Source organism: Felis catus, chromosome A1 (genome assembly GCF_018350175.1).
Source record: "Felis catus isolate Fca126 chromosome A1, F.catus_Fca126_mat1.0, whole genome shotgun sequence".
NCBI classification, from domain to species: domain Eukaryota; kingdom Metazoa; phylum Chordata; class Mammalia; order Carnivora; family Felidae; genus Felis; species Felis catus.
The window spans coordinates 157,885,484-157,899,333 of NC_058368.1; the positions used below are offsets into that span (position 1 = coordinate 157,885,484).

The 13,850-nt window shown below is 36.6% G+C and overlaps 1 long non-coding RNA gene and 1 other non-coding gene across 9 annotated transcripts in view; both read left to right on the plus strand.

The window, feature by feature from the left end:
* Positions 1 to 13,850, plus strand: part of LOC111561730 — a 414,779-nt gene that overhangs the window by 380,318 nt on the left and 20,611 nt on the right. Inside the window, exon 19 of one of the 8 annotated variants that reach the window (XR_006583243.1) lies at positions 5,100 to 5,188. The exons of 6 other annotated variants lie outside the window; for them this stretch is intronic. This is a non-coding gene — a long non-coding RNA (uncharacterized LOC111561730). Of the gene's footprint in view, positions 1 to 1,937; positions 5,058 to 5,099; positions 5,189 to 13,850 lie in introns of those variants that run through there. One more of the 8 variants, XR_006583246.1, reaches the window with a different exon arrangement.
* LOC111556816 lies at positions 6,074 to 6,182 on the plus strand. Its single transcript, XR_002736538.2, has one exon. It is a non-coding gene; the product is annotated as a U6 spliceosomal RNA (small nuclear RNA).

A 13,850-nucleotide genomic window follows, 5' to 3' on the forward strand; every position in this document is an offset into this window, starting at 1 on the left:
AAAGCTCAACGCAGCACACACTGTTTAACAATTGAAAGAAATACCCTGATCTCAGCCCTGTCCTAGGACATGCTTCTGAAGCTCCTCCTATTTGTCTTTATACATATGCAGAAGCCCCTTGGTGCCCAGAACTTGGCCTTATACCAAGCATCTGTATCTTGCTTGTCCAGTGTCATAAATCCACCAGTGCACCTGTTTATTTAACTTGGTTCCTTTCTCAAATGACTTCACAAAATGTTAGTAACTGAAGGTCAGGTTCAGAAAAAAATTATTTTTATGGTCTGATCAGCATATTCAAGGACAGAAACCTAATGACTGAAATAGTTGTGTCTCCCCATCTCTTTTCTTCAGCCATTGTTTAGAAAGCACCAGATTGGACTCTAATGAAAATGGGAGGCACCAGTTTAGAGGCAGAGTCTGCATGAGCTCTTGGGAGGGATGTGAGAATCATAAGCTGTCCTCTTCTGCAGCTGCTTACTATTAGCTCTAAAAGGAATGAATGAACTTAGTGTTTCACTGAGAAGAAAAGGAAAGAAAGAGCAGGGGGTGGAAGTGTAGGATAGCATGCTATCTTTACAAAACTGTTTTGGTGTAACTGATGAAGGAGAAGGATAAAGTTGATCCACCCATTACCATGAGGGTCAGAGTCTGCTAAAATAACTATTGGTTGAATCTCTACCTTCCTTCTCACTGCAATTGTAAATCAAATCCTGATGGGCTGGAGAGTTTCAGATACCTCTAACCTGTTAGGAATCCTGGAGTGCTAATAATCAGGTGTCCTTTTGCCCATGTCACACTCCTATGCCACAACACCCCTGCAGCTAACCAGTATAGGGTTAAGTTTTTGCTGAGTTCCTTTGTCAAGGGTGAGAGGGGACTCTGTTCTGGGCCTCCCAAAAGCTGCCTCTAGGAGCCAGGTCTTTTCATAAAGGCAATCTGGTGGGAAAAGAGCCTGTCTTTGAAGCCTGATAGATCTGCAGTTTCCTGGTAGTGAAGGAACAAGTGAAAATGACTAATATTGTGTAAAAGGGGCTCAATAAATGATACCTGTAGCCATAGTAATTACATAGGATAGAAAATAAGATACCAAGAGGGAAATCATAAACGCAAAGTGGGTGCTGAGACAACAGACACATCAGCAGGGCAATTTCATTTAGGAAGTGATCAAAGAGGAAAGAAAACTGAGAAAGGGTGGTACCTATTGTTTTAGAGGACTTGAATTTATTCATTTTTTTCTTCTTGAATCTTTTCATCTTCATGGAAAGTGAAAATGGGTTGATTCTGATGGCAGTAATCTTTGACTACCCATAACCTAGTCCCTTTGCACAGGTCAGCAAAAAAATAGTACTACAAGGGAACTCGTTCGTTCTTTTTTCTTTTTTTTAATGTTTATTTTTTGAGAGAGAAGGAGAGAGAGTGTGCAAGTGGGGAAAGGACAGAGAGAGAATCTTTCTGAAGCAGGCTCCAGAATCTGAAGCAGGCTCCAGGAGCTGAGCTGTCAGCACAGAGCCTGACACAGGGCTCAAACCCCCTGAGCCAAAGTCGGATGCTCAACCAACTGAGCCACCCAGGTGCCCCAGGACCTGGTTCTTTCTAATTATAACTCTGACCCCACTTAACTGTTTATACTATTATAAATAATTTACTGCTTAGAGTCTTGGTTTCCTCATCTGTAAAGGTGGTGAGAAATGCATCTTTTTCCCAGGGGGTTTCAAAGGTTGAATGCAATAGTATTTATCCATTTAATTTACCGAATTTATTCACTTCACAAACAATCTATTGTCCTCTATGCACCAAACACTGTTCTAGATGCTGAGGATATAGAATTGAACAATTCAGGGTAACATCCCTGCTTTTATGGAGTGACATTTTAGCAGTAGGACAAAGATAATAAAGACATAAACAAATAAATGTCTAATATATCAGGTATCTGTTAGGACGTCCTTGGAACCACAGTAGAGGGGACGGCCATCTTGCCAGCGCAACCCAAGGAAAAGCCCCTAGTAGCTGCCAGAACGAATTGGAGGTCAACCAATCACCGAGCGACAGCACGACCTGACTGGAAAAAGGCCCACCCGGACCTAAACCCCGAACCGAACCGCTGCAGCTTAAAAACCCCACCCCACCACACCTGGGTGCGACTTCCCTGACTCCTCTCTCTCTCTCTCCGTGAGTCATGGAACCTCGCCCAAGACCTTAGTTCCCAAATAAAGCCTTTGACGGCTAAAATTTTTTAGCCTCTGACTCCTATCTTTACCCTGCCTTACGCCTGACCCTAATGGTATCAACAATTGCCACGAAGAAAAAAGGTAGCTAAAGGGGATAGATTTACTGAAAAAGCTTTGTAAACTATTAAGACCTATACAAATTTAAGATTTTGCCCTATTTCAGGCTTGATTAACAGGATTAAACTCAAGGTGTTTGGCACTGGAGAGTGCATTAGATTTTTCCTTACAAGAGAAGTTCCTGTTACTGCCCTTTGTAAGTTCAATGTTTTTTAGAAGGTTCCATTTTCCCCACCTTTACCTAAGTCCTTATATCGGCATGAGGCTTCTAGGAAAGGACTCAGCCTCTTTAAAATAGAGACAAATTTAAATATATCTAGGATTTGAATGTTTCCTGAATCTTAATTTCAATCTTTATGTCATTGGAAAGTTCTTTTTTCTTATTTTGCCTAATCCCTATTTTGGATTTCTCTGTTCTTCTTTTTCTTCCTTTCTATCTTTCTTTTTTTTGTGAACTACTCAGTGCTTTATTTTATTTTTGTCTGTTGAAGATAGAATCATTATCTTTATAGGTGCTCTGTGTTAAATATTAATCTTCAATAGAGGTTGCACTCAGTTCATTTTATGTAATTTCTTGATTAATGTTAAAAGCACACTTCTCAAACATTTATGAATGTACCTCTAAATGCAAGGCATGTCTTTGAATAGAGAGAATAGCGAACCACTCTGTTCTTTCACTGGGTTGGACACAACTGAATTAAAAGTGAGGCTGAGAAGCCAGTTGCAGATTTTAACACAAAAACAGAGGCTTCTCACCTAAGAGTCTGAGTACTTCCAACTCCAACTGGAAGGACTGCGTCCATATAATATGAGTTGCCTTTGGGCATAAGTTAATGGAATTCAAATGAATTTAGATACTCATTCCATTTAGCTGGACTACTTTAAAATGGAAACTCCTACTGTTAAAATTCAATAGTAACTGTTCATTATCTCTCATTCTAAGATGCTTTAAATACTTTTTAGACTGCCTCTAGTTGCCACAAGCTAGGTGACCAACAGAAGCATTCCCTAAGCCTGTTTAGCAGTGACAAAACATTACCTTTTTCTTGAAGGTCAAGGAGGGGTTGATGGATGGATGTTGTGAGCATTTCCTATACCTTTTTCTTGGACTCAAAGAACAAACATTAAAATAGTTGATAAGAGTGTTTTATAAAAGAATGTGCCCCTAAAGTGAGAAGCAGGATATGGACTGTATCATGACTTTGAAAACACTGTATTTTGCACCAGTAATCAATATTATTAGCTTTAAATTATCCTCAAAGTTTAAATCTGGGGATTTTTCTCTAAGTTACTCTAAAAAATGTTTGATTTGTCTGAAATGGAGAGGACCCTTGCATTTTTATTTTTAAAAATTGTTAAGAAGGGCAGAAATTAAGATAATATTGAGATCCTAACACTTGAAATCCCATTTAATAGTCTCTGTATGAGGGTATTTTTTAAAGTAACAATTCATTATCCTTTCCCTGCTTCCACCTATTCTTTTTTAATTCTTTTAATTAAGAGAATTAAAGGTTTTATTTATTTACAGTTTGTTAACAGACAATAAAATTCTACATGATACAAACACCAAAATAAACACTGATTTAACTAGGCATTTAAATATTTGCTGAAACATTATCTATTTCTTTCTCAAATCCTACTTAACAAATTAATTACCTACTTTCAAAAGTAGATTTTTTTTTTAATGTTTGTGTGTGTCATTTCCAGCATGAAACTTGCCTTTTAAAACTAAGGCTCAGAGACAAATGATCCATTCCATTTTTTCTTTCTTATTTTCTTACCTTTCCTGTCCAGTTCTCAACAAGCTGTGTATTCGTGTACCTGAAGGACAAGACAAACATCTTTTTTGAATAAAGCTGTGCTATACAATTTGCTGGCATACATGAGAGGAATTCTCTCAGGCACATTCTTTTTTCCCCATTTCCTCCCACTATCTTGACCAGAGGTTCTCCCTACCCAAACTCCAATCTCATAATCTGAAAAGAAAAAGAAAACATTGTTCCAGCTCATTCTGGTTTGAAAAATAGGCCTTTGAGTGCTATTTACAGAGTCATTTCCATGACAATATCAAAGCCTTCAATTTCTATTCGGTGTTAAAAGAGGAAAATCTCTCATTCAAGTGACCCTTCAGACCTGTATTTTATCCAAGGTGTGAGATCGATGTGAAATGAGCCCATAAAGAAAATGGTTAGGAAAAACCAATAAGCACACTCTGGGATTCTTTCCTGGGGTGTTGGGTTCCATGTAACCCTCAGCTTTATTTGCATTAATCCTCTATTGAATGTAAGAATTAGAGAAAGCTCTTTAAATGAGGACATTGAAACTTTTTCTACCTCTGTTCTAGATTCTATTGAAAGTCTAGGCACATCTAAAAAATAAAATCACATTTGTATAGGTAGTGGCACTTACAAGAGATCAAAAAGTTCAAATAACTGAGGAATTTGCAAGATGAGTATTTCAAGTGCAGTCATATCTGTTGTCTCTTTAATAGTGATGAAAGTCATCCTACAAAAGGAGTATTTTTGGTAGCCTTAGAAACAGAAACCCTTTTTCTGGTGGGATTTTTGAGTACTAATTCTGCTGTTGGAATTATCCAAACACTGAAGATAGTGAAATAAGACATAAATATGCTAAACTTTAAAAACTTTTACTTTTCAAAAAGCTGTTTTGAGTTTCAGATGGAATTTCCATCCTTTTCTTATTTTGTGGGAAGGATTTTGGCTATTAAACTGCACAGTGAATCTGACCCTTAAGAGCACGAAAATCTTGGATGCACATTGAACTAATGCTATAAATTTTCTTATATGTCTACAGATACTTTGGAGGAAATTATATGGGACAAGGGGACCGGTTCTTCACCCATTCCTCTGCCATTTGTAAAGTAAAAAGTACCTTTGAACAGAGTTTCATAATAATTGCATAATTATTTTTGTTTTCTCATCAATGCCAGCCTGCTGCTGGTGAGGTACAGCAGTACTGAAAACAAGTCATTGGAGAACTGAATTGTAACAACTTAAAAAATACTGTTTCTCCTTTCAGATTTGCAAAAAAACTATTTTAAAAATTTCTGAGTGGTGACACTTTAAAAGAAGTAAACTACAGGCCAATATCTCTGCTGAACATATATGCAAAAATCCTCCATAATGTATTAGCAAACTGAATCCAAAAATACATTAAAAAAATTGTTCACCTCGATCAAGTGGGATTTATTCCAGAGATGCAAGAATGCTTCATTATTGGCAAATCAATCAACGTGATACATCACACCAATAAAAGAAAGAATAAAAACCATATGATCACTTAAATAGATGCAGAAAAAGCAGTTGACAAAGTACAACATTCATTCATGATAAAAACTGTCAACATGGGGTGCCTCTGTGGCTCAGTTGGGTAAGCTTCTGACTCTTGATTTAGGCTCAGGTTATGATCTCATGGCACCTGAGTTTGAGCCGCCTCAGTCTGTGCTGTCCCTCTCTTTCTGCCCCTCTCCCATGCATGTGTTTGTGGGTGTGCTATGTGTTTGCGGATGCACGCAGGTGCTCTCTCAAAATAAATAAATAAACATTTAAAAAAAGACCTGTCAATAAAGTAGGTTTAGAGGGAACATACCTTAATATAATAGAGGCCAAATATGAAATACCCACAGGTTATGTCATACTCAACGGGAAAACTGAGAGCTTTTCCTCTAAGATCAGAAACAAGACAAGGATGTCCATCCACTCTTACCCCTTTTATTCAACATAATACTGGAAGTCCTAGCCGCAGCAATCAGACAGCAAAAAGAAATAGTACTTGCTTCTGCAGCACATATACTAAAATATTGGAATGATACAGGGAAGATTAGCATGGCCTCTGTGCATGAAAGATATACAAATTCATGAAGTGTTCCATATTAAAAAAAATCAATCAATCAATCAAAGGCATCCTAATTGGTAAGGAAGATATAAAACTTTCACTATTTGCAGATGACATCATATTGCATATAGAAAACCCTAAGAATCCGCTAAAAAACTACTAGAACTAATAAATAAATTCAATAAAGTCATAGGACACAAAATTAATATTCAGAAACTAGGTACATTTTTATACATTAATGATGAAAAAGCAGAAAGAGAAATTAAGAAAGCAATCCCACTTACAAGTGAACTAAAAAGAATAAAATACCTAAGAATAAACTTAACCAAGGAGGTGAAAGATCTAAAACACTGATGAAAGAAATTAAAGATGACGCAAATAAATGAAAGATGTTCCATACTCCTGGATTGGAAGAACCAATATTATTAAATTGTACAATATTATTAAATTGTACATACAAGTCAAAGCAATATGCAAATTTAATTCAATCTCTATCAAAATACCAACAGCATTTTTCACAGAACTAGAACAAATAATCCTAAAATTTTTATGAAACCACAAAAGACCCCAAATAGTCAAAGCAATCTTGGAAAAGAAAAATAAAGCTGGAGGTATCACAGTCCCAGGTTTCAAGATATACTACAAAGCTGTGGTTATCAAAACAGTATGGTACTGACACAAAAATGACATAGATAATTAGAATAGAATAGAAAGCCTAGAAGATAAAGCCAGGCTTATATGGTCAATTAATCGATGACAAAGGAGGCAAGAAGATACAATGGGAAAAAGACACTCTCTTCAACAAGTGATGCTGGGAAAACTGGACCACTTTCAATATCATACACAAAAATGAACTCAAAATGGCCGAAGGATCTAAATGTGAGAAGTGAACTATAAAATTCCTGGAAGAAAACAGAGGCAGTAATCTCTTTGATACCAGCTGTAGCAAATTTTTCTAGATAGTCTCCTCAGGCAGGGGAAACAAAAGTCAAAATAAAAAGCTTTTGCATAGTGAAAGAAAGCATCAACAAAAGACAACCTACTAAGTGAGAGGAAGTATTTGCAAATGATATATCCAATAAGGGGTTAATATCCAAAATATATAAAGAATTTATAGAACACTGAAAAACCCACAAATAATCCAATTAAAAATGGGCAGAAGATCTGAATAGACATTTTCTCAATGAAGGAATACAAATGGCCAACAGAAATATGAAAAAATGATCATCACTCATTATCAGGGAAATGCAAATCAAAACCACAATGAGATATCACCATGGACCTGTCAAAATGGCTAAAATAGAAAACACAAGAAATAGCAAGTATTGGCAAAAATGTAGAGAAAAGGAATTCTTTTGCATTGTTGGTGGAAATGCAAGCTGGTGTAGCCACTGTGGAACATATTATGAAGGTCCTTAAAAAATTAAAAATAGAATTACCATGTGATCCAGTAATTCCACTACTGGAATTTCTTTATCCAAAGAAAATGAAAACACTCATTGGAAAAGTTATATGGACCCCTATGTTTATTCCAGCATTATTTACAATAGCCAAGATATGGAAGCAGCCTAAGTGTCCATCGGTAGATGGATGGGTAAAGAAATAGTAGGGGCACCTAGGTGGCTCAGTCAGTTAAGTGTCTGACTTCGGCTCAGGTCATGATCTCGTGGTTCATGAGTTTGAGCCTTGCATTGAGCCTTGTGCTGAGGGCTTGGAGCCTGGACCCTGCTTTGGATTCTGTGTCTCCCTCTCTCTCTGCCCCTCCCCTGCTCAGCTCTGTCTCTCTCTGTCTCTCAAAAATAAATAAATGTTAAAAAAAATTTTAAGAAATAGTAGACACACACACACACACACACACACACACACACACAGAGCAGAATATTAGTCAACCATAAAAAAGAGTGAAATCTGGCTATTTGTAAAAACAGGGATGGACCTAGAGGGTATAATGCTAAATGAAATAAGTCAATCAGAGAAACCATGTGATTTCAATCATATGTGGAATTTAGGAAAACAACTGAACAAAGAAAAAAAGAGACAAACAAAAAACCCCAGACTCTTAAATACAGAGAACAAAGTGGTAGTTGTCAGAGGGGAGGTGGGTGGGAGCATGGGTGAAATAAGTGAATGGGATTAAGAGTACACAGCATGATGAGCACTGAGCAATGGATAGAATTGTTGAATCATTATATTTTATACTTGAAACCAATATAACACTGTATATTAATTATACTTGAACAAAAAAATTTCTGAGGAGTGATTCAGCTGCACAGAATGAAGCGATAAAATAGTAATCATATAATCATGAATAGATTAATATTGACTCCAAAGTCTATGTACTAAAATAATAAATGTATACAGTTTTAAATTATTTATTTATTTATTTATTTATTTATTTATTTGAACTATCTCATTTTCCAAAGGACTAGGACACTATGGGTATATGACTATATTACAAGGACAAGTAAAATACTATTCTTGAATACATGAAGCAAAATTTTTTAGCTTATTCCATTTGTATGGCTTGGACAAAGTTGACTTTTTTTTTTCTACTTGTATGTTATGCATGATATTTCTGTTGTAAATATTTTGCTCAAAATATTTTAAATTTGCCTTGTGTTCAGAAAGGAGACCACTTTATTGGAGATAATGTGCTTAGTGGAGTGAACATAGGTTTTGGAGTCAGGAATTTCAATGCTGGCTTTACTAAATATTATTGGGTAAGTTATTTAACCTTTCCAACTCTGAGATTTCACATGTAAAAATTAGAAATAATGCACAATTTTCAGTTCTTTGGGGGAGACAAATGAAATGAAAAAAATGTGCCTAGTATAGTGCTTAACATGCAAGTGATTTATTTTATTATTGTTCCTATTCTTTAAAAAAAAAAATGTTTCAACATTTTTATTCAGAGAGAGAGAGAACACCAGCAGGGGAGGGGCAGAGAGAGAGAGGGAGACACAGAATCCAAAGCAGGCTCCAGGCTCAGAGCTGTCAGCACAGAGCCCAACACAGGGCTCAAACCCACAGACCGTGAGATCATGACCTGAGCCACTCAGATGCCTAACAGACTGAGCCACCCAGGAACCCCAATTGTTGCTATTCTTAATAGAAGAGTCTACTACATAATTTTGTTTAAAACCTTCTTTGAAGACTTTTTTTAAAAAATTGAGCTGACTAAATGTAGTGGCCAAATGGATTAAGTTACCAAATTGTTTTGTTTTATGTAGATAAAATTAAGCTTTCATTGTGCTGTTTGTGTTTTACCTACCTTTCCACAGTTATACGCAGGCTTGGGGGCCTTACGCAATACCAGGGCACAGATGTGGGAGTAGAAAAATTCTCTTTTAGTTATTGGTAAACACCAGTTGCTGCTGGTAATTCTCTGGACAGAGATCAGGAAAAACTCCATTCTCCTTGCCGGGTCCTAAGTTAGTTGACTATTTTCATAAAGCAGTGAGTGGAAGGTTAGGATTTTAGGAAACGGATATTAATCAGAACAGTTTTGTTCTGGGGTTTTTTGTTTCTTTCTTTCTTGGTGTTTTTTTTTAATTTTTTGTGTGTGTACTTTTGTTTGTTTTTGTTTTTGTTTTTTTTGAGAGAGAGAGAGAAGAGTGAATGGGGAAGAGGGGCAGAGAGAGAGAGAAAATCTCAATCAGGCTCCATGCTCAGTGCAGAGCCCAATGTGGTGCTTGATCCCACAACCCCATGATCATGACCTGAGTGGAGACCAAGAGTCAGTTGCTCAATCAACTGAGCCACCTAGGTGCCCCAATCAGAAGAATTTTTATAGCAATGCCTCTTTTATTTTCTACTGAAAATAAAATTAAAATCAGATATATCCATACTGGTTTTTCAGTGCTTTACTGATGAGGTTTCATGATTTATTTATTTTTTTTTGGTCTAAGCAACAAAGATGAAGATTTCTATATCCACATGATATGGGTATGATAGCCTTTGGGAAATGGACAAAAAAGTTCATTCAGAGTTAAGTTCAAAAAACACAACCTATACACTGCTTCCTTTTCACAGTGAGGTGAACTCCTTTTCTCTTTTATATCTGAGATGATTGACAGGGATGACATTTATTAAAATGTTTTTTTTTCATTTGGGTCAAACATCCTTTATTATGTAGTGGAAATATTACAAAGCAGCAAGCTGTGATAGTCAACCTTCAAGGTGGTGTCTAATGAGCCATACCCTCTGGTATTCTTGATCCTATGTGATCTCCTCCCATAATCAGTAGGCTTGACCTGTGTAACCCATAGGATCTTGAGGGAGTTACAATGTACAGTTTCTGAAGCTTGGTCATAAAAGACATTGTGGCTTCTGCTTTGCCTTCTCTTCAACCTCTCTCCTGAGGGAAGCCAGCCACCATGTTATGAGAACCCTCAAGCAACTCTGTGGAGAAGAGGAATTGAGGCCAATTGTTAACAGCAAAGGTGCACTTGCTAGTCATGTTAGTGAACCATCTTGGAAGTGGGATCTTTCAAACATAGTTGAGCCAAAATGACATAACCAAGACACTCTGATATTCTTGACCTACAGAAACCATGCAAGATAATAAATAATTTCTATAATTTTAAGCCATTAAGTCTGGGGATAATTTGTTATTGCAGCAGTGGCTACCTAATACACAAGCATATAAAAATTCTTATGAATAGATGTAAAGGCTTTGTCTAATGATAATCTTTGTCTAATAATCCTTTTTGTTTCTTCCCTGGGTAATATATACAGATTATCTTTTGGGAATGGAATGGCTCAAGTTTTGTGGTCCTGCACTCTTTAAATGACAGTCCATCTTTGCCAAGTTCATTTTTTTCTCCAGAAGACAGATTTAGCACATGTCAAATGACCAAGAGTTTTAGTCAGCTGAGTCAAGACAGTATAAAATTCTATGTGTGTCCATGTTGCTCTCTTAGCTTCTCCATCTCTTTCTCTTACTTCTGTGCTAGTGTTGGTGGAGATGAGTGAGTGGGGCACAGGAAAATTTTTGCTGTTTTTGTGCCAAGCCTTGGGATAAGGAAGCACTAGAGACTCTGGGTTTCTGTATTCTCATCTTAAACTCATTACAGTTATGCCTTCTCTCCAAGGACCCATCGGGTCTTCCTTATAGGACTTTCCAAAATGTCTCCTATTGTCTCTCTCTTGTCTGTATTTGTGTGGTAGAGGTGGTAGGTGGAGGTGGTAGGTATGGAATTTTTCTTTCTTATTTTTTCTGAGTATTTTGTCTCTACTCCAGATATTATCCATTTAAGTTCTTTTTTTTATTTTTAAAGTTTATTTATTTTGAAAGAGACAGAGAGAGAGAGAGAGAGAGAGAGAGAGAGAGAGGGAGAGAGAGAGAGAGTGCACATGCATGCACAAGCGAGGGAGGGGCAGAGAAAGGGGGAGAGAGAGAATCCCAAGTAGGCTCTGTGCTATCAGTGCAGAGCCTGAGGTGGGACTTCAATTCATGAACCATGAGATCACAACCTGAGCCAAAATCAAGAGTTGGACACTCAACTGAGTGAGCACCCCCAAAGCCCCAGTTCATTTAAATTCTTAAGTACTTGAAAACTATAGCCAGCAAGACTCTTAGACTTCTCTGTTTTTGCTTTGTTTTATCCTGCCTCTCAGTCATATTCTTTGAATGAAGGGAGGAAGAGTTGGAGGAAATGCTCGGAGAAAAAAAGAATGCATGTTAATATCTCAAAAATACTATGCCAACACACTTCTGACAATTCATACTGGGGTTTCAAGTTTTACCCAGATTTTTCCCTAAAATTATATGTGAATAAAAGTTATCTGAAGGTGGGAGTAAACACAGAGAATTAAATTTAATAACAGCTGAGATGCTTCTATGGATCCTATGTGTTTTAGAAAATGTGAAACATCCACTCTTAGGACTGCCACAAATAAAAAAGTTTGGCAGTAGTATAACTTAGATACATTTTAATATGACAGTAACTATTGAATTCCTTTAGACATTTCACAAATGTAGGAAAACTAGTTCTTAGTGCTATGTGTTGAATTTGCAGACCAGTGATCTTATGCATACATATTACACAGAGAGTTATTAAAAATGCAGGTGCTCAAGCTCCACCCCAGCAATCCTGATTCAGACTGAATTGCCTGTTTCTTTTATGGGTGTGGTCACTTTTATTCCTCAAGTTGTGTATTCATCTATTGACTGATAGGCTAATGTCTCACAAGATAATTATGTTGAGTTTAGAATTCATAAAGGAAGGAGAAAGTGATTATTAAGTGAAAATTTTGTCTTCTAGTAGTTTGTACAGCTCTAAACAATGTACAAAATACTGTCAAAGAACAGTCAACACAGAGGAAGTGGGGCCAAGGAGTGGAGAAAATCACGCAGGATTCTGATGATACCAGCTATTTGCTTAATGCTAGTATACCCTTGGACTATTCAGTTGCATGAAACAATAGATTCCTTTTTTTTTTTAATTAAGCTACTTTGAATTGGGTTTTCTTACATCTTAACTAAAAGAATATCAACTAATAACAATTCTCCACAAATGGTTGTTGAATATATGTTTGAATGAAAGATTGAAGTGTACATGGGGAGAGGGTATTAAAATAGCCAACTCCTCCTGATACTCTTCTTTGGTTAGGAGACATCATTTTCTGTAGCACAGTTCCAGTGGTTACCATTTACATGGAACATAATATTAATGGTGCTCCCCAGGATGTGGGCAACAGGGAAGCCCTGAGGAAAGATGATTGTGGGCTGAAGAAGAATCTGTGGTTCTTAGTGCTGCATCATTTATACCCTGGAGTCCCATTTCCTGAAAGTGGGCAGACCACGTTCTCTATGTTACCTTGTATTGTGGATCCATTACTCTTAAGGACTTCCATACAGTTTCTTCTTCTCCTTACAGAGAACGCCAGAAACATTTAATATTGCTGTGCTAAATAGTATTTAGAATATGTGTAGTTCTTAAGCTTATGCCTCATTATCATATACTTACACATAATTACTATTTTTATTGTAAGTTTTATTCTATTAAAGTATTCATTTTACTGAATCAACTCATGGTGACTCAGGCTTTATAATTTATTATTCTACAAAATGTTCAAGTGATTACAACTTTAAAAAAAAATTGGGGGAATTTTCTTGCTCTATACCCATGGATTGACTTGAGTTAAATCTTTCCTACTGTTGTGTGTGTGTGTGTGTGTGTGTGTGTGCGCGCGCGCGCGCATGCATGCATGCATGTTTTTCATCTGTATATACAGCTCCTTTATATATTCACTCACTTGGTAGTTTGAAGAAACACAAGAAAGAGAGCATGGAGAAGAAAACTAATCTCTTGTTCCCATTTTAAAAATTTAGCAGTATGCTTCCTCAATAGAGCTCACCTCAGGGATTATTTTAGTTTTCTCCTGAAATTCTGTGAACTCTATTGCATTAAGTTTTTAAGTGACTCTTTTTGTTCAACTGACATAAGTACAGCTGAACCAGTTCTCACTGTATTTCCCAGGAAGTTGAGAAAAATCTGATTTGTTTTTCCCTATCCGTAGAGAAGGAACATATATTGCTATGAACAAAAGGAAATTGCCAGTCTCTGAAAATTTCCCTTTGCAGAGTCTAATAGAATAATATGCAAGCATTTTTGTTGAGTGCTGAAAATATTTTGTCTTGCAATATTTTTGCAAGTGGCCAAACCTAAGTAATATGTTCCACACACTTTGTCATTAAAAGCAAAA